This window comes from Phoca vitulina, unplaced genomic scaffold (assembly GCF_004348235.1).
Source record: "Phoca vitulina isolate PV1807 unplaced genomic scaffold, GSC_HSeal_1.0 scaffold20, whole genome shotgun sequence".
In the NCBI taxonomy this organism is placed as follows: Eukaryota; Metazoa; Chordata; class Mammalia; order Carnivora; family Phocidae; genus Phoca; species Phoca vitulina.
Genome location: NW_022589723.1, coordinates 41,142,753 through 41,162,464, shown reverse-complemented (window position 1 = coordinate 41,162,464; position 19,712 = coordinate 41,142,753). Strand labels below are relative to the sequence as shown.

Genomic DNA, 19,712 nt, shown 5'->3' with positions numbered 1-19,712 from the left:
ACACGCCAAGGATGCCAACTCTCGCCACTGTTGTTCAACATAGTACTAGAAGTCCTAGCAACAGCAATCAGACAACAAAAAGAAATAAAAGGCATTCAAATCGGCAAAGAAGTCAAACTCTCTCTCTTTGCAGACGACATGATACTTTATGTGGAAAACCCAAAAGACTCTACCCCAAATTACTAGAACTCATGCAGCAATTCAGTAATGTGGCAGGATACAAAATCAATGCAGAGAAATCAGTTGCTATCTTAGACACTAACAATGCAACTGTAGAAAGAGAAATTACAGAAACTATTCCATTTACAATAGCACCAAAACCCATAAGATACCTCGGAATAAACCTAACCAAAGAGGTGAAGGATCTATACTCTAGGAACTACAGAACACTCATGAAAGAAATTGAAGAAGACACAAAAAGATGGAAAAATATCCCATGGTCATGGATCAGAAGAATAAACATTGTTAAAATGTCTATGCTACCCAGAGCGATCTATACCTTCAATGCCATCCCGATCAAAATTCCAATGACAGTTTTCAAAGTGCTGGAACAAACAATCCTAAAATTTGTATGGAATCAGAAAAGACCCCGAATCGTCAAGGAAATTTTGAAAAAGAGAAACAAAGCTGGGGGCATCACATTGCCCGATTTCAAGCTATATTACAAAGCAGTGATCACCAAGACAGCTGGTACTGGCACAAAAACAGACATATATACCAATGGAACAGAATAGAGAACCCAGATATGGACCCTCAACTCTATGGTCAAATAATCTTTGAAAAAGCAGGTAAAAACATGCAATGGAAAAAAGACAGTCTCCTCAAAATATGGTGCTGGGAAAATTGGACAGCCACATGCAGAAGAATGAAACTCGACCATTCTCTAACACCATACACAAAGATAAACTCAAAGTGGATGAAAGACCTCAAGGTGAGACAGGAATCCATCAAAATCCTAGAGGAGAACATAGGCAGTAACCTCTTTGACATCGGCCACAGTAACTTCTTTCAAGATACATCTCCAAAAGCTAGTGAAACAAAAGCAAAAATGAACTTTTGGGACTTCATCAAGATAAAAAGCTTCTGCACAGCAAAGGAAACAGTCAACAAAACAAAGAGGCAACCCACAGAATGGGAGAAGATATTTGCAAATGACACTATAGATAAAGGGCTGGTATCCAAGATCTATAAAGAACTTCTCAAACTCAACACTCAAAAAACAAATAATCATGTCAAAAAATGGGCAGAAGACATGAAAAGACACTTCTCTGAAGAAGACATACAAATGGCTAACAGACACATGAAAAAATGTTCATCATCATTAGGCATCAGGGAAACCCAAATCAAAACCACACTGAGATACCACCTTAACACCAGTTAGAATGGCAAAAATAGACACGGAAAGAAACAACAAATGTTGGAGAGGTTGTGGAGAAAGGGGAACCCTCTTACACTGTTGGTGGGAATGCAAGTTGGGACAGCCACTTTGGATAACAGTATGGAGGTTCCTCAAAAAATTAAAAATAGAGCTACCCTATGACCCAGCAATGGCACTCCTGGGTATTTACCCCAAAGACACAGATGTAGTGAAAAGAAGGGCCATATGCATCCCAATGTTCATAGCAGCCATGTCTGCAATAGCCAAACTGTGGAAAGAGCCGAGATGCCCTTCAACAGATGAATGGATAAAGAAGATGTGGTCCATATCTACAATGGAATATTACTAAGCCATCAGAAAGGATGAATACCCAACTTTTGCATCAACATGAATGGGACTGGAGGAGAGTATGCTAAGTGAAATAAGTCAAACAGAGAAAGTCAATTATCAAATGGTTTCACTTATTTGTGGAACATAAGGAATAGCATGGAGGACATTAGGAGAAGGAAGGGAAAAATGAAGGCGGGGGGAAATCGGAGGGAGAGATGAACCATGAGAGACTATGGACTCTGAGAAACAAACAGGGTTTTAGAGAGGAGCGGGGAGGGGAGATTGGTTAGCCCGGTGATGGGTATTAAGGAGGGCATGTACTGCATGGAGCACTGGGTGTTATATGAAAATAATGGATTGTGGATCACCACATCAAAAACTAATCATGTATTGTATGGTGACTCACATAAGATAATAAAATTTTTAAAATTAAAAAAAAATGAGAATAATAAAAGGAACACAGGGACACCATCAAGTATAGTAACATTTGCATTATAGGGGTCCTAGAAGAAGAAGAGAGGAAAGCAGGCAGAAAATTTATTTGCAGAAATAATAGCTGAAAACTTCCTGAATCTAGGGAAGGAAACAGAAATCCAGATCCAGCAGGCACAGAGATCCCACAACAAAATCAAATCAGAGGCTCAAACAAAAAGACATAGTAATTAAAATGGCTGAAAGTATGATAAAGAGAGAATCTTAAAAGTAGCAAGAGTAAACAGTTACATACAAGGGAAACTTTATAAGGCTATCAGCTGATTTTTCTACCAGAAACTTTACAGGCTGGAAGGAAGGGTCATGATATATTCAAATTGCTGAAAAAAACAAAAACCAAAAAAAAAAACCTCTGCAACCAAAAATACTCTATCCAGCAAGGCTATGATTCAGAATAGAAGGAAAGATAAAGTGTTTCCCAGACAAACAAAAGTTAATGGAATTCATCACCACTAAACCAGCCTCACAAGAAATGTTAAAGGGGACTCTTTGAGTGGGAAGGAAAGACCATAAGCAGGAATAAGAAAATTAGGAAGCACAAAAGCAGTAAAATTAAGTATATGTATAACAATCAGTCAAGGGATTCACAAAATAAAAGGATGTAATGCATGACACCATATATCTAAAACATGGGGAAGAGAGGAGAAAAAATTTAGTGCTTTTAGAATGGGTTCAAGCTTATGTGACATCAACTTAATATAGACTGCTATATGCAGAAGATGTTATATATAACATTAGAGGTAACCAGAAATCAAAAACTGTAACAGATAAGCAAACAATAAAGAGAAAGGAATCCAAGTATATTACTAAAGAAAGCCAGCAAACCATGAGAGAGCAGGAGAAGAAAGGAACAGAGAACTACAAAAAATAACCATAAAATAAGTAAGAAAACGACAATAAGTACATAATAACAATAATTACTTTGAATGTAAATGGACTAAACACTCCAATAAAAAGACATACGGTGGGGCGCCTGGGTGGCTCAAAGTCATTAAGCGTCTGCCTTTGGCTCAGGTCATGATCCCAGGGTCCTGGGATTGAGCCCCACATCGGGCTCCCTGTTCCGTGGGAAGTCTCTTCTCCCTTTCCCACTCCCCCTTCTCGTGTTCCCTCTCTCGCTGTGTCTCTGTCAAATAAATAAATAATATCTTAAAAAAAAAAAAAAAAGACATACGGTGATAGAATGGATAAAAAAAAAGCAAGACCCAACCATATGCTGCCTACAAGAGACTCATTTCAGACCTAAAGACACATAAAGATGGAAAAGCATTTATCATTCAAATGGTAGTGAAAAGAAAGCCAGGTAGTAATACTTATATTGGACAAAACAGACTTTAAAACAAAGACTGTAACAAGAGACAAAAGAGGACCTATATAATCATAAGGGGAACACTCAACAGGAGGATATAACAATTGTAAATATGTATACACCCAATATAGGAGCACTTAAATACATAAAGCAGCTACTAATGAACATGCAGAAGTAATTGATAGTAATTCAGTAATAGCAGTGGACTTTAAAACACCACTTAAATCAATGGACAGATCATCCAAACAGAAAACTGACAAGAAAACAATGAGTTTGAATGACACATTGGACCAGATGGATCTAACAGATATATTCAGGACAATCCAAACTAAAACAGAATACACATTTTCAAGTGCACATGGAATATTCTACATAGTAAATCCTATTAGGCCACAAAACAAGTCTCAACCAATTGAAAAGAGGAAGTCATACCATGCATCTTTTCCAATAACAACACTATGAAACTAGAAATCAACCAGAAGAAAAATTCTGGAAAGAACACAAATATATGGAGGTTAAATAACATGGTATTAAATAATGAATTGATCAATCAAGAAATTAAAGAAAATCAAATAGGAAATCAAAAAACATGGAGACAAATGAAAACGAAAACACAGTAGTCAAAAATCTTTGGGATGGGGGGGCGGAGCAAGATGGTGGAGGAGTAGGAGACCTGGATTTCGTCTCCTCTCAGGAATTCAGCTGGATAGGGATCAAACCATTCTGAACACCTACAAACTCAACAGGAGATGGAAGAAAAGAATAGCAACAACTCTTTGAACAGAAAAGCGACCACTTTCTGGAAGGTAGGACGTGCGGAGAAGTGAATCCGAGGCGATATTCGGGAGGATAGACGGCGGGGGAGGGGCCTCCATCGGGCACTTCTGGCAAGTGATAGAGCCACGGAGCACAAAATCGGAACTTTTAGAACTCTGCTCCGCTGAGGGACGTCACTCTGGTGGCTAAGTGGGGGGTGGAACCCTCGTGGGACAGTGTGGTCTCAGGACCTCGGGGTCACAGAAAGACCGGGGGTGCCTGAGTGCGGCAGAGCTCCCAGGTATCGGAGCGGGGAAGCCGGCTGCAGAGACGGAGCCGAGGCGCGGGCTCTCAGCTCGGGGTTGCCATAAACCGTGATCCGTGGCACAGTCGGGCCACTGCTCTTCCAGCAGGGACCCAAAAAGCGGCAGATCCGGGAGACTCCCCTTCCTCCCCCGGGAGGAGCGGCGCGGGAGCGCACCGCAGGGATCTGCTGCGTTTGGAGACTCCACCCGGGGTCGGGTGCCAGAGATAGAAATGCGCGGTCACAGGCCGGGTGAGCATGGAGTACGGCTGGAGACCGGGCGACGGGAGTGACTGACTGCTTTTCTCTGGGGACGCACTGAGGAGTGGAGCCCCGAGTTCTCGGCTCCTCCGAGGCGGAGATTGGGAGGCCGCCATTTTCACTCTCCGCCTCCAAAGCTGTACGGAAAGCTTGCAGGTAACAAAAGCTCCCGAGAGCAAACCCGAGCAGATTACTTAGCCCGGACTGGCAAGGGCGGGGCAATTCCGCCTCCAGTAAAGACATTTGGGAACCACGGCAACAGGACCCTCCCCCAGAAGATCAGCGAGAACAGCCAGCCAAGACCAGGTTTACCGATCAGTGAGAATGGCAGAACTCCAGCGCTAGGGGAATACTGCACATAGAATTCATGGCTTTTTTACCATGATTCTTTAGTCTTTCAAAGTTATTTTTTTTAACTGTCTTTTTTTCTTTTTTCTTTTTTAATTTTTCTTTTTCCCTTTTTCAACCAACATCTTATCAATCCCTTTTTTAAAAAACATTTTTATTTTTCATTTTTAGAGTCATAGTCTATCCCTTCATAGTAGTTACCCATATTTTTGGCATATATAAGTTGTTCTCTCTTTAAAATTTTGAGATAGTTTCTTCTAACAGATCAAAATATACTCTAAATCTCTAGTGTATGGTTTTTTTCTACTCCCCTGCCTGATCACATTCTCTACCCTTTTTTCTTTTCTTTTTTCTTTTTTTTTTTTTTAAATCCTCTTCTTTCTTTTTTCAAACAACTTATCAATTCCTTTTATAAAATTTTTTATAATTTCCATGTTTACAGTCATATTCCATCCTTTCATCATATCAACCCTTATTTTTGTACATATATAAGTTTTTCTTTCTTTAAAATTTTGGGAGGCACTTTCTTTTAACAGACCAAAATACACCCAAAATCTAGTGTGTGGCACTGATCTATAAACCAGCCTGATCATATCTGATCACATTCTGTTTTTGTTTTGTTTTGTTTTGTTCTGTTTTTGTTTGTTTTTATCTTTATCTTTTTCTTTTTCCTTTTTTTTTTCTTTTTCTTTTTTCTCTCTTTCCCTTTCTTTTCCCACTGCTTCAGGTCTTTTCTGATTTGTTTAGAGTGTATTTTCTGGGGACGTTGTTACCCTGCTAGCATTTTGTTCTCTCATTAATCTATTCTCCTCTGCACAAAATGACAAGACGGAAAAAATCACCTCAACAAAAAGAACAAGAGGTAGTACCGACTGCCAGGGACCTACTCAATACAGACATTAGTACAATGTCAGATATAGAGTTCAGAATCATCACTTTAAAGATACTAGCTGGGCTTGAAAAAAGCATGGAAGTTATTAGATAAACCCATTCTGGAGAAGTAAAAGAACTAAAATCTAACCAAGTAGAAATCAAAAAGGCTATGAATGAGGTGCAATGAAATATGGGGGCGCTAACTGCTAGGATAAATGAGGCAGAAGAGAGAATCAGTGATATAGAAGACCAAATGATGGAAAATAAAGAAGCTGAGAAAAAGAGAGATAAACAACTACTGGATCACGAGGGCAGAATTCGAGAGATAAACAATACCATAAGACGAAACAACATTAGAATAATTGGGATCCCAGAAGAAGAAGAAAGAGAGAGAGGGGCAGAAGGTATACTGGAGCAAATTATAGCAGAGAACTTCCCTAATTTGGGAAAGGAAACAGGCATCAAAATCCAGGAAGCACAGAGAACCCCTCTCAAAATCAATAAAAATAGGTCAACACCCTGACATCTAATAGTAAAACTTACGAGTCTCAGAGACAAAGAGAAAATCCTGAAAGCAGCTCAGGAGAAGAGATATGTAACCTACAATGGTAGAAACATTAGATTGGCAGCAGACTTATCCACAGAGACCTGGCAGGCCAGAAAGGACTGGCAGGACATAATCAGAGCACTAAATTAGAAAAATATGCAGCCAAGAATACTATATCCAGCTAGGCTGTCATTGAAAATTGAAGGAGAGATAAAAAGCTTCCAGGACAAACAAAAACTAAAGGAATTTGCAAACACGAAACCAGCCCTACAAGAAATCTTGAAAGGGGTCCTCTAAGCAAAGACAGAGCCTAAAAGCAACATAGACCAGAAAGGAACACAAACAATATACAGTAACAGTCATCTTACAGGCAATACAATGGCACTAAATTCTTATCTTTCAATAGTTACCCTGAATGTAAATGGGCTAAATGCCCCAATCAAAAGACACAGGCTATCAGATTGGATTAAAAACGAAGACCCATCGATATGCTGTCTGCAAGAGACTCATTTTAGAACCAAAGACACCCCCAGATTAAAAGTGAGGGGGTGGAAAACCATTTACCATGCTAATGGACACCAAAAGAAAGCTGGGGTGGCAATCCTTATTCAGACAAATTAGATTTTAAACCAAAGACTGTAATAAGAGATGAGGAAGGACACTATATCCTACTTAAAGGGTCTATCCAACAAGAAGATCTAACAATTGTAAATATCTATGCCCCTAACATGGGAGCAGCCAATTATATAAGGCAATTAATAACAAAAGCAAAGAAACACATCGACAACAATACAATAATAGTGGGGGACTTTAACAACCCCCTCACTGAAATGGACAGATCATCTAAGCAAAAGATCAACAAGGAAATAAAGACTTTAAATGACACACTGGACCAAATGGACTTCACAGACATATTCAGAACATTCCATCCCAAAGCAACGGAACACACATTCTTCTCTAGTGCCCATGGAACATTCTCCAGAATAGATCACATCCTAGGTCATAAATCAGGGCTCAACTGGTACCAAAAGATTGGGATCATCCCCTGCATATTTTCAGACTACAATGCTTTGAAACTAGAACTCAATCACAAGAGCAAAGTCGGAAAGAACTCAAATACATGAAGGCTAAAGAGCACCCTACTGAAGAATGAATGGGTCAACCAGGAAATTAAAGAAGAATTAAAAAAATTCATGGAAACCAATGAAAATGAAAACACAACTATTCAAAATCTTTGGGATGCAGCAAAGGCAGTCCTAAGAGGAAAGTATATAGCAATACAAGCCTTTCTCAAGAAACAAGAAAGGTCTCAAGTACACAAACTAACCCTACACCTAAAGGAGCAGGAGAAAGAACAGCAAATAAAGCCTAAACCCAGCAGGAGAAGAGAAATAATAAAGATCAGAGCAGAAATCAATGAAATAGAAACGAAAAGAACAGTAGAACAGATCAACGAAACTAGGAGCTGGTTCTTTGAAAGAATTAACAAGATTGATAAACCCCTGGCCAGCCAACAAAATCAGGAATGAAAGAGAGAAATAACAAACAACACTACAGAAATACAAATAATTATAAGAGAATATTATGAAAAATTATATGCCAACAAATTGGACAATACAGAAGAAATGGATAAATTACTGAAAACACATAACCTGCCAAAACTGAATCAGGAAGAAATAGAAAATTTGAATAGACTGATTACCAGCAATGAAAGTAAATCACTTATCAGAAAAACTCCCATCAGACAAAAGTCTAGGACCAGATGGCTTCACAGGTGAATTCTACCAAACATTTAAAGAAGAGTTAATACCTATTCTTTTCAAACTATTTAAAACAATAGAAGAGTAAGAAAAGTTTCCAGGGCGCCTGGGTGGCTCAGTCGTTAAGCGTCTGCCTTCAGCTCAGGTCACAATCCCAGGGTCCTGGGATCGAGACCCGCATAGGGCTGCCTGCTCGGTGGAAAGCCTGCTTCCCTCTCCCACTCCTGCTTGTGTTCCACTCTCGCTGTCTATCAAATAAATAAATAAAATCTTTAAAAAAATAAAAGTTTCCAATTTCATTATATGAGGCCAGCATTATCCTGATACCAAAACCAAAAAAAAAAAAAAAAGGAAAGAATGATAGGCCAATATCTCTGGTGAACACACATGGAAATATCCTCAACAAAATATAAACAAACCAAATCCAACAATACATTAAAAAAAAATCATTAACCACGATCAAGTGGGATTTATTCCTGGGATGCAAGGATGGTTCAATATTCACAAATCAATCAATGTGGTACACCAGATCAACAAGAGAAAGGGTAAAAATTGTATGATCATTTCAACAGATGTAGAAAAAGCATCTGATAAAGTATGACATCCACTTAAGATAAAAATTCTCAACACAGCAGGTTTACGGGGAATTTTACCTTCAACATAATAAAGGCCATCTATGAAAAACCAACAGCTAACATCATATTCAATGGTGAAAGCTGAGTTTTCCCCCTAAGATCAGGAACAAGACAGGATGTCCACCCTCACCACTTTTATTCAACATAGTCCTGAAATCCTAGCCACAGCAACCAGACAAGAAAAAGAAAAGGCATCCAGATTGGTAAGGAAGAAGTAAAACATTCACTACTTGCAGATGACATGATACTATATATAGAACACCCTAAAGACTACAAAAAAACCTACTAGAAATGATAAATGAATTTATTAAAGTTGCAGGATACAAAATCAATACACAGAAATCCATTGCATTTCTATACACTGATAATGAAGTAGCATAAAGAGAAATTAAGAAAACAATCCCATTTACAATTGCACCATAAACAACAAAATATCTAGTAATAAACTTAACCAAGGAGATCAAAAAACTGTACTCTGAAAACTGTTACACATTGATGGAAGAAACTGAAGACGACACAAACAAATGGAAAAACATTCCATGCTAATGAATTGGGAGAAGAAATATTGGTGAAATGGACATACAACCAAAGCAATCTAAAGATTTAATGCAATCCCTATCAAAATATCAACATTTTTCACAGAACTAGAATGAATAATCCTAAAATGTGTATGGAACCACAGAAGACCCCAAACAGCCAAAGCAATCTTGAAAAAGAACAAAACTGGAGGTATCACAATTTCTGATTTCAAGATAAACTACCAAGTTGCAGAAATTAAAAGTGTATAGTATAGCACAAAAATAGACACCATAGATCAATGGAACACAAGAGAGAGCCAGAAATAAATATCACAACTATATGGTCAATTATTTTCTACAAAAGAGGCAAGAATATGCAATAGGAAAAAAAAGAGTCTCTTCTATAAATAGTGGTGGGAAAACTGGACAGCTACATGCTAAAGAGTGAAACTGGACCACATACTTCCACTTTATACAAAACTATACTCAAAATGGATTGAAGACCTAAATGTGATACCTGAAACCTTACAAAAATCCTAGAAGAGAGCACAGGCAGGAATTTCTTTGACATCGGCTACAGCAACATTATTCTAGATACGTCTCCTGAGGCAAGGGAACAAAAGCAAAAATAAACTATTGGGATTTCATCAGCAAACAAAACAATCAACAAAATTAAAGGCAACCTACAGAATGGGAGAAGATATCTGCAAATGACATACCTGATAAAGGGTTAGTATCTAAAATATATAAAGAGGGGTGCCTGGTGGCTCAGTCATTAAGTGTCTGCCTTCGGCTCAGGTCATGATCCCAGGGTCATGATCCCAGATCAACCCCCGCATCAGGCTCCCTGCTCAGCGGGAAGCCTGCTTCTCCCTCTCCCACTCCCCCTGCTTGTGTTCCCTCCTCGCTATATCTCTGTCAAATAAATAAAATCTTAAAAAATAAATAAATAAATAAATATATATATAGATATATATAAAGAACTTACACAACTAAATAACCAAAAAAACAAATAATCCAATTAAAAAATGGGCAGAAGACATGAACAGATCTTTCTCCAAAGAAGACATACAGATGGCCAACAGACACATGAAAAGATGCTAAACATTACCAATTGGCAGGGAAATGCAAATCAAAACCACAATGAGATATCACCTTACACCTGTCAGAATGGCTAAAATAAAAAACACAAGAAACAACAAGTGCTGGAGGGGATGTGGAGAAAAAGGAACCATCTTACACTGCTGGTGGGAATGCAAACTGGTGCAGCCACTGTGGAAAACAGTATGGAGGTTCCTCAAAAAATTAAACATAGAATTACCTTTGATCCAGTAATTCTACTTCTAGGTATTTACCCAAAGAATACAATAATACTAATTGGAAAAGATAAATACACCCCTATGCTTATTGCAGCATTATTTACAAATACCCAAATTATGGAAGCACCCCAAGTGTCTATCAGTAGTTGAACTGATAAAGAAGATGTGGTGTATATATATAATGAAATATTACCCATGTGAAAGAATGACATCTTGCCATTTGAACATGGCTGGATCTAGAGGGTATAATGCTAAGTAAAATAAGTCAGTCAGATAAAGAAAAATATGTCATTCATATGTGGAATTTAAGAACCAAAACAAAGGAACAAAGGGATAAAGAGACAAAGAAAAAAAAACAGACTCTTAAATATAGAGAACTGGTGGTTACCAGGGGGGAAGGGGGTGGTACAATGGGTGAAATAGAGGGCATTAAAGGTACACTTATCATGATAAGCACTGAGTAATGTATAGACTCCTGAATCAGTATACTGTACACTTGAAACTAATATAACACTGTATATTAATTATATTGGAATTAAAATATTTATTTTTTATTTATTTTTATTTTATTATGTTACGTTAGTCACCATACAACACATCATTAGTTTTTGATGTGGTGATCCACAATCCACTGTTTTCGTATAACACCCAGTGCTCTATGTAGTTTAAATTTTTAAGTAAGAAAAGAAGAAATGAAAAAACTTCAAAAATTTAACAAGATTAAAAAAAAAGAAAAAAGAACAAGCCTTAGAAAACCAAAATGACTAGAAAGACATAGACATAAGGATTAGTATTAACCGTTACGAACTTAAAGAGCTAAGACTAAACTGGTGGTTAAAGGCTAAAGAAAATAGTATATAATGGCTGTGCCTCAGATTTTTCTTAGTATTACTATTAAAAAAAAAGAAAGAATGGGAAAACTTATATTCTCAGTAATTACATTGGCAGTGGGAGTAGTGGTAATGCTGTTCTAAGACTGTTGTGTGTGTGATGTGGGATGATGTAAAGGAAATTATGGATATTATAATTTTATCATTCCCTGCCTTTGATTTCCTGAATGTTTGGTATGGAAGAGATACAATACACAGAAGGTTACATAAAACACCCTCCATCTTAAATTTGAATTTTAAGAATTCATGAATCCATCATCTTTAAGTAAAAAATAAATGTATATGTACACACACAGATGTATATATGGAGTGTGAATACATACACAATTGATATACATATCACATATATTTTATTTATTTCCTAATTCTGTTCACAATTACCAACCCAATAGCAATAAGCTTCCTTAATAATGCTCTTGGAATACCATTTCTAAATATAAATAATAAGGGCTTCTTAGTGAAATAACTCATCATAAGGCTAAATATCTTGCCATACCAAGTAGAAGGATAACTATCAAATTCAACTAGGCTCATGTCAAAAGAACTTGAGTGCAAACTTTTTAAGAGACTCCCACTGACCAAAATATGGCATAATTTGAGCTTCAAAAAGGAGAATTTCAAATGACGGAAACCCCTCAAAAGTGTTTAAATCCATGAGTTTATAATAATACATATTTTTAAAAAGACCAGTTGGAACCTTTGCAGGATATTAGGGAACCAATTCATCACTTTGAAGACAGGCAAATAAAAATTCACCCTGCCATTCAGTAACCAAATAGATGAGGGAAAGCATGTCTTTATAAATATATATCAAATAATAAATGAAAATGAAATGTAAAATTGGAATATACCTATTAATTAATGGACCTAGATATTCATTAATCAATAGCTAATAACATTAATATGAGAAAAAGAAAGACAATCAGACATTATATTCATGCTGGTAAAAGAACTCAATACCAATTACAGATTTCCCAATTATAGAACTCAATACTAATTATGGGTTTGGGTTGGACCTTACTCTGATCAAGCCTCTAGATTCAACTGCCCATGGGCATGTAATAGAAAAGCCAGAAAAACCTTGCACTGAAGCACACTGTATAGTAATAGAGCCTTAGGAAGTCACATTATTCCTTGGCTAGGAACTGAATTTCCTAGTCCTGTAAGTCCCTCGTATAGCTAGAGGTAGCCATATGACTGAATTCTAATCAAGAGAATATGAATGCATGCTCAGTGTTTGAAGGCCCATTCACTTTCTTCCTCTTCAGCAAACCAGAACACAAAAGAGCATCTAACACAGCTCTGAGCCTGAAGGGGAGGGCATATGCCATAGGATATAGAGAAAGAAGAAGATGGGTCCCTGAAAAATCAAATGGCATTTGATTCCACTCATGAAGTGGAATCTAAGAAAACAAAGAATAAACAAACAAAAAGCAGAATCAGACCTATAAATACAAACTGATAGTTGCCAGAGGGGAGAGGGGTAGGGGGTTGGGCAAAATGGATGAAGGGGAGTGGCAGATACAGGCTTCCAGTTATGAAATAAGTCAAGGGAAGAAAAAGCACAGCATATGTAATTCAGTAAATGATATTATATTAGCCATGTAACAGGACAGATAATAGTCACACTTGTGGTGAACATAGTATAGTATACAAACATGTCAAATTATTAAGTTGTACATCTGAAACTAATGTAACATAGTGTGCCAACTATACTCAAAAAGAAAAAAGAAAAAAAAAGAGAGAAGGAAGGAAGGAAGAAAAGAAGGAAGGAAGGAAAGATGGATCACATGGCATAAATCTACGCTGACAACTTATACTGCTAACCTCAGGGCTGTACTGTAAGAAATAAACTTCTATGTTCTTAAAATCTTTGTATTTTTGTTTCTTTTATTACAGCAGATTAGTTTTTTCCCTAACTAATGCAATTATGTAAAAAATTATATGTAAACTATATCTTTGTATACTTATATATGTATGTATAAAATGACTATAAGAAAACAAGGCAAAATACTAAAATTTTCACAGATGAATGTGATAGATTTTTAATTTTCTCTTTTATAATAAGTATAATTAGCAGAAACAAAAGCTTTTTTAAAATAGATATTATGAAGTAATATCTGGAATTGACTTCAAAATAGTATTTGGGAGGGATTCACCATGAATTTATCATTGTTATGGCTTACTATTCTGTCCACTATTATGTTTTAAATTCTCCATAATAACCAGTTCAGAAGAGTCACGTTGTAAGGAAAAGTAATTTGTACACACGAATCTTAAAACTCTGGCTTGCCAAAAGAAGTAAATGAAATCATAATATTCATATCTCTCAAACATCTAAGAGCCAAACCTAAAATGTAATTAACATATTTGCAGACGATTCAAGTACTAAAGTGCATTCTGCAAGTTTGAAATCTATTAAAAGGATGGGAGACAATGTCCTGCAAAAAAGTAGAAATAGTAAGAAAGTGCGTCACTGAAAGAAGTAGTTATATATTTTTATTGATCCAATATGGGACAGGGCAAAAGTTAACTAGCAGTTACAAGATGATGAATAACGTGAGCCTCCTAAGAAACAGTGCGGACCAAAAAGAGCCAGGCTCTGCTTACTGAGTCAGAGATGAAGGTTCTAAAGCTCTTCACCTAATTCCATAGCCCAATCTGTTGTGATAGGAAGTACACTAGCAGGATGCATCCACTAGTTGGTATCTCCTGAAATTAATCTTGCTGCACAAGGTCCAGCATCCAGTATATCTGAGCAATCCTTGAGCACCTGTGTACACAGGCAGGCAGCACTTCTCACTCTCTCCTCAGCAGTAATCCGTTCCATAAAATCTGGTTCCTTTTTTTTTTCCCCTCTCCCTACTCATTGTTCTAGATTCCTGCTATAATTTGAGTGCTGCCCTGAACCCTAGAACCTAACCTTTGGGCTCTAATCCTTGATGACATCCTTTCTTAAAAGAAATGGCTGAGATCAGAAAAATAGAGCAATATCATTTCCTTTTATTTGAAATGTTACGTGCTTCAAGTTACCTATGGCTCTGGCCATTTACAAATGGAGCTTTTCAGATACTGGTATCTCTATCTCCATTCTATATAAACATCCCTGTCTACTTAATATTTAATAAAATGCTCCATTAAAAAAATAATAAAGATACCTTAAATAACTTTACTTCTGCAAAACTGCCATAAGAAAACAGAGAGTTACAAAAATATTTCTCTACAAATATATTCACTGCAGTGAGATTTACAACAAAATAGCAGTAGGGAATTGATTACATAAATTGTGGCACATACATTAAGATGATACTACACAGATTCGATTAATCTTAAATAATAGTAATGATATTAAAAACATACACTGTATGTTAAAAAAATCAGGATTCAGGGGCGCCTGGGTGGCTCAGTCATTAAGCGTCTGCTTTCGGCTCAGGTCCTGATCGCAGGGTCCTGGGATCGAGCCCCATATTGGGCTCCCTGCTCCGCAGGGGAGACTGCTTCTCCCTCTCCCACTCCCCCTGCTTGTGTTCCCCTCTCACTATGTATCTCTCTGTCAAATAAATAAAAATCTTTAAAAAAAAAAAAATCAGGATTCAAATCTATGCAATGTAGTTTATATATAAATAAGCACATAAGATTTATATATTAATATACAAAGAGCAGAAAATAGATCAAAATGTTAACAGCAGGCATTATTTTTTATCCAATTTTCTACAATTAATATTAATATTTTAATTATTACAAAATTAATGCTAATATGGAAATGCAAAGAAAAGCAAGCTTTCTAAAGAAAACTGTTGATTTGTACAAGGTTACAGCTGCTGTAAGCTTATTAGTGCTGCAGAAGGATGAATATTAACTGCAAAAATACACTCATCTTCCATATCTACTCACAGTTCTATTTATGCCACAGGCACAAGGATAAGCAAAATGTACTCCTTAAGACACAGTATCTATGATTTACTTAGTCATTTTCAAAATACGAAGAACTCAGGACCAAAAAATCACCCCAAAAGCTACTGGATCTCCTTCCTTCCTAACTGACAAAGTACACCTCCTAGCCTCATGGAATGCAATGCAACTCCTATTCTTACTAACAAGGCAGGAAGTTGGCCATTTTGACTATTTGATACTATTAATCCTAAATAAGCATTAATAGGAAATACTGTTTTTCCTTTAGGCATAGAAAATCAGGTTGATGCAGGAGAAACAGCACTGAACTATGAGTCAAAATATCTACACCAAGATAAATTCTGCGACTCATGACTGACTTATCTGGGCCTCAGTTTCCTCCCTAGTAAAATAAAGGGATTAGACATCCTAAAGTCCTCCCTTTTCTAACATCCTAAGAATCAATGTAACAAGCCCAAAAGCTAATCAGTGATGGCTAATTACACACACACACACACACACACACAAATTAAGTCTAGCTTTTAAGTCACAATTGTGACTTCTTAAACAATATTGCTACAATATGTATATAAGAAACTAATAACGGGCGCCTGGGTGGCTCAGTTGGTTGGGCGACGGCCTTCGGCTCAGGTCATGATCCTGGAGTCCCTGGATCGAGTCCCGCATCGGGCTCCCTGCTCAGCGGGGAGTCTGCTTCTCCCTCTGACCCTCCCCCCTCTCATGTACTCGCTCTCTCTCATTCTCTCTCTCTCAAATAAATAAATAAAATCTTTAAAAAAAAAAAAAAGAAACTAATAACTATACAGACATAATCTCATCAAAGTTTATAACCTTCTTATTCTTTTAATTACCTTTTATGGTTTTTTTCTACCATAATTTACTATATTTAATGAAATGATTCATACTGAAGTTTATGATCTTGATATTCTTTCAGACTCCTCCTAAAGATTCTCATAGTTCCTTACTTTTTAAAAGAGACATGAAAAAAATTAAGCTATAGTAAGATTCATGATCTTTGGGAAAGAATATAAAAAGCTCTAAAAATAGAATACAAGCGAAAATATAAATGACACAAGATAGAATTTTATTAAATTGCCATTTTTAGAACTCCAGTTATACCTCAGAATAAATACATTTCATAAAATGTGGTACACCAAAAGAAATAATCTGCTCCCCACTACTTAAAAATATTATAACACAGACATGATGGGGCGCCTGGGTGGTTCAGTTGTTAAGCGTCTGCCTTCGGCTCAGGTCATGATCCCAGGGTCCTGGGATCGAGCCCCACATCGGGCTCCCTGCTCCGCAGGGGAGACTGCTTCTCCCTCTCCCACTCCCCCTGCTTGTGTTCCCTCTCTCGCTGTGTCTTTCTGTCAAATAAATAAAATCTTTAAAAAAAAATATTATAACACAGACATGAGAATTTTTAAGGATATTCTTCCTAGATCAAAAGGATTTAAATGTATTTCCTTTGAAAAAAAGGACTAAAGCTTCATTATAATAATACAAATGTATTTTTAAATGAAAATCAAGTTTCCTTTAGAGAAATCCAATCTCATGCTCAAGAGGCTTACTTATTTCTCTGCAACTCAAAAGTTTGCTTTCAAGAGCAGGGTGGATGCCAAGTTACTAATCTAAATAGATGAGAAATTAATGTAAGGGTTTTCACATATTGTTTGGAAAACCAGCATTTGTCTCTAAACCTCATCCAGTACTTCAACTTTGAATCTAAAATCCAATGATATCAGTGTATTCCTGAATCAAATAAAGTTTTTCCTTAAATTCTTAAAAATATTATGAGGCATTCCACTCTTTTAAACCTGCCTGGCAGAACAACAAATAAGATATATAGGAGGCACTTTATAGCTTTCCTTATTGCCTTCTATAAAAACTGGGGAAGGGTAGAGGCTGGAAGGGCTTGAACATGTTTTTGTTTCTCTGGATGATGATGAGGGTACGAAAAGTGAGGGATGAGGAAGAAGTGGGGGAATGGAGAGATGAAGGTATTTGGGAAGAAAAGAAGAAGAAAAATTGGGAGAAAAAGAGAAGCAGATGAAAGAAGGGAAGAAATAAAAGAATACTCAACTAAAAACAACATGGTATTTTTAGATAGCACTCTTCCATGTATTTTGAATATCACTCTCCAGAGATATGGTATACTGAAAACAATAAATTGTAGTGTAGCTCATTAACATTTAGTTTATTAACATTAATTCAATACTTTACTATATGCCAAGGGCTTATGCTAACTGCTTAAGTTAAAGGGTACAACTCCCTGGGTGTCACAGTTTCACCCAGAATAACACCGAAACAATCTGTAGTAAACTATTATTTTGACTGATATCACTCCTCCATAAAACTATTCCAGCAGATTATCATCCAGAATGACTTCAGAGGAAAGCTGATTTGTAATTACTGATTTGTAGGATGGAATTTGTCATATCAAATAAAGTATGTACAAGCTGTCCCTAAATTTACAGCTGAGAGAACACAGCAGCCCAGAAGCCAGGACCTAAAGAGATTCCTGTACAAAAAATTACCAAGTGTTGAAGGGCTCCATGCCGTTATTGTGTCAGATAGAGACAGAGTCCGTGTTATTAAAGTGGCCATTGATAATGCTCTAGAGCATGCTTTGAGACCTCGTTTCTTATCTACTTTTGCCCTTCCAACAGACCAAGGGAGCAAATTTGGACTTCCAAAAAATAAGAGTATCATGTTACTATAACACCTACCAGGTGGTTCAATTCAATCGTTTACCTTTGGTGGTGAGTTTCATAGCCAGCAGCAATGCCAATACAGAACTCATTGTTAGCCTAGAAAGGGAACTTGCTCTGTTATGAAGAATTGAGACAAACTGTGGGAGGTTCTTAATCTGGCAGTGGTTTTGATGTATACCTTTTCTCTTTATAACAGACACAATATCAATCCGGCAATCTTTAGACCACAACAATACTTGTATCCATGTACTCAAAAAAGGGCCTCTTTTCCCACCTGACACTAAAGTCTACAGATATAATTTATGGACAGATTGTTATCTTTTTTTTGTGTAGGGTCTTTTCTTAATTTAGTGAGATCTAGGGATACCACAGAAATGGTTCAGTACATCACAGCTCCCATGGAACTAGTTCAGTCACAAATATACATGAGATTCTACTCAGTGGGTCAGAATTAAAATGGTACATATTATATAATATGACCAGGCCTGCAGAATGAAGCAGACCCTTTTTATTGTGAATAACAATGAGGACATATTTTTCTTTATATTGTTTTATTTCTTTGCATTGAGTGTGAGGAAGATAAAATGGCTTAGTAAAAGTAACAAAATCAGTACAATCACTAACTTTTCTATGTATATATTATTTTGCAATATAAATGAATATTACTAAATGACTTGATTCTTCTCAGAGGGTGCTGCTCTTTAATGAAAATGAAAATGAAAAAGATAGTTAATGTCTTTTTTCTCTGCCCTGCTTTCTATAACCAATCGGTATTTTAATGTTTGTGTGTTCTTTTTAAAAATGATTCATTATTGGGCGCCTGGGTGGCTCAGTTGGTTAAGCGACTGCCTTCGGCTCAGGTCATGATCCTGGAGTCCCGGGATCGAGTCCCACATCGGGCTCCCTGCTCAGCAGGGAGTCTGCTTCTCCCTCTGACCCTCCTCCCTCTCATGCTCTCTGTCTCTCATTCTCTCTCTCACAAATAAATAAAATCTTAAAAAAAAAAAAAGATTCATTATTGAATTCTGTTTCCAATATTGGTATGTCTGTAAACATGGTAGTACCAGCCATTTTTTTTCATACATGAGTATAAATAAAATAGTATTTTTTAAAGGATGGCTTGAGCACTAAAAATAAGTAAATTAATTAAAATAAAGTATGTACAGATATTACTGAAACACTATTCAAAAAATGAAAGCACCATATAAAGAACTAGCTCACTTTTTAAAATGAGTGTGTTTAGAGATTCATGAAACTCAGAGATAGCATACAATGAAGAGTTAGGCTCACTTGATGATATTTATCTGTGCTTCCCTGGTGCCTGGACTAATGCATAGTGTACAAGCAGGTGCTGGAAAAATGC

The 19,712-nt window shown here is 36.8% G+C and overlaps 1 protein-coding gene and 1 pseudogene across 13 annotated transcripts in view; one reads left to right on the top strand and one right to left on the bottom strand.

Moving 5' to 3' along the window:
• SCAPER (S-phase cyclin A associated protein in the ER) overlaps positions 1-19,712 on the bottom strand; it is a 528,946-nt gene that overhangs the window by 307,254 nt on the left and 201,980 nt on the right. The window lies entirely within an intron of this gene.
• LOC116640440 lies at positions 17,581-19,136 on the top strand (annotated as a pseudogene).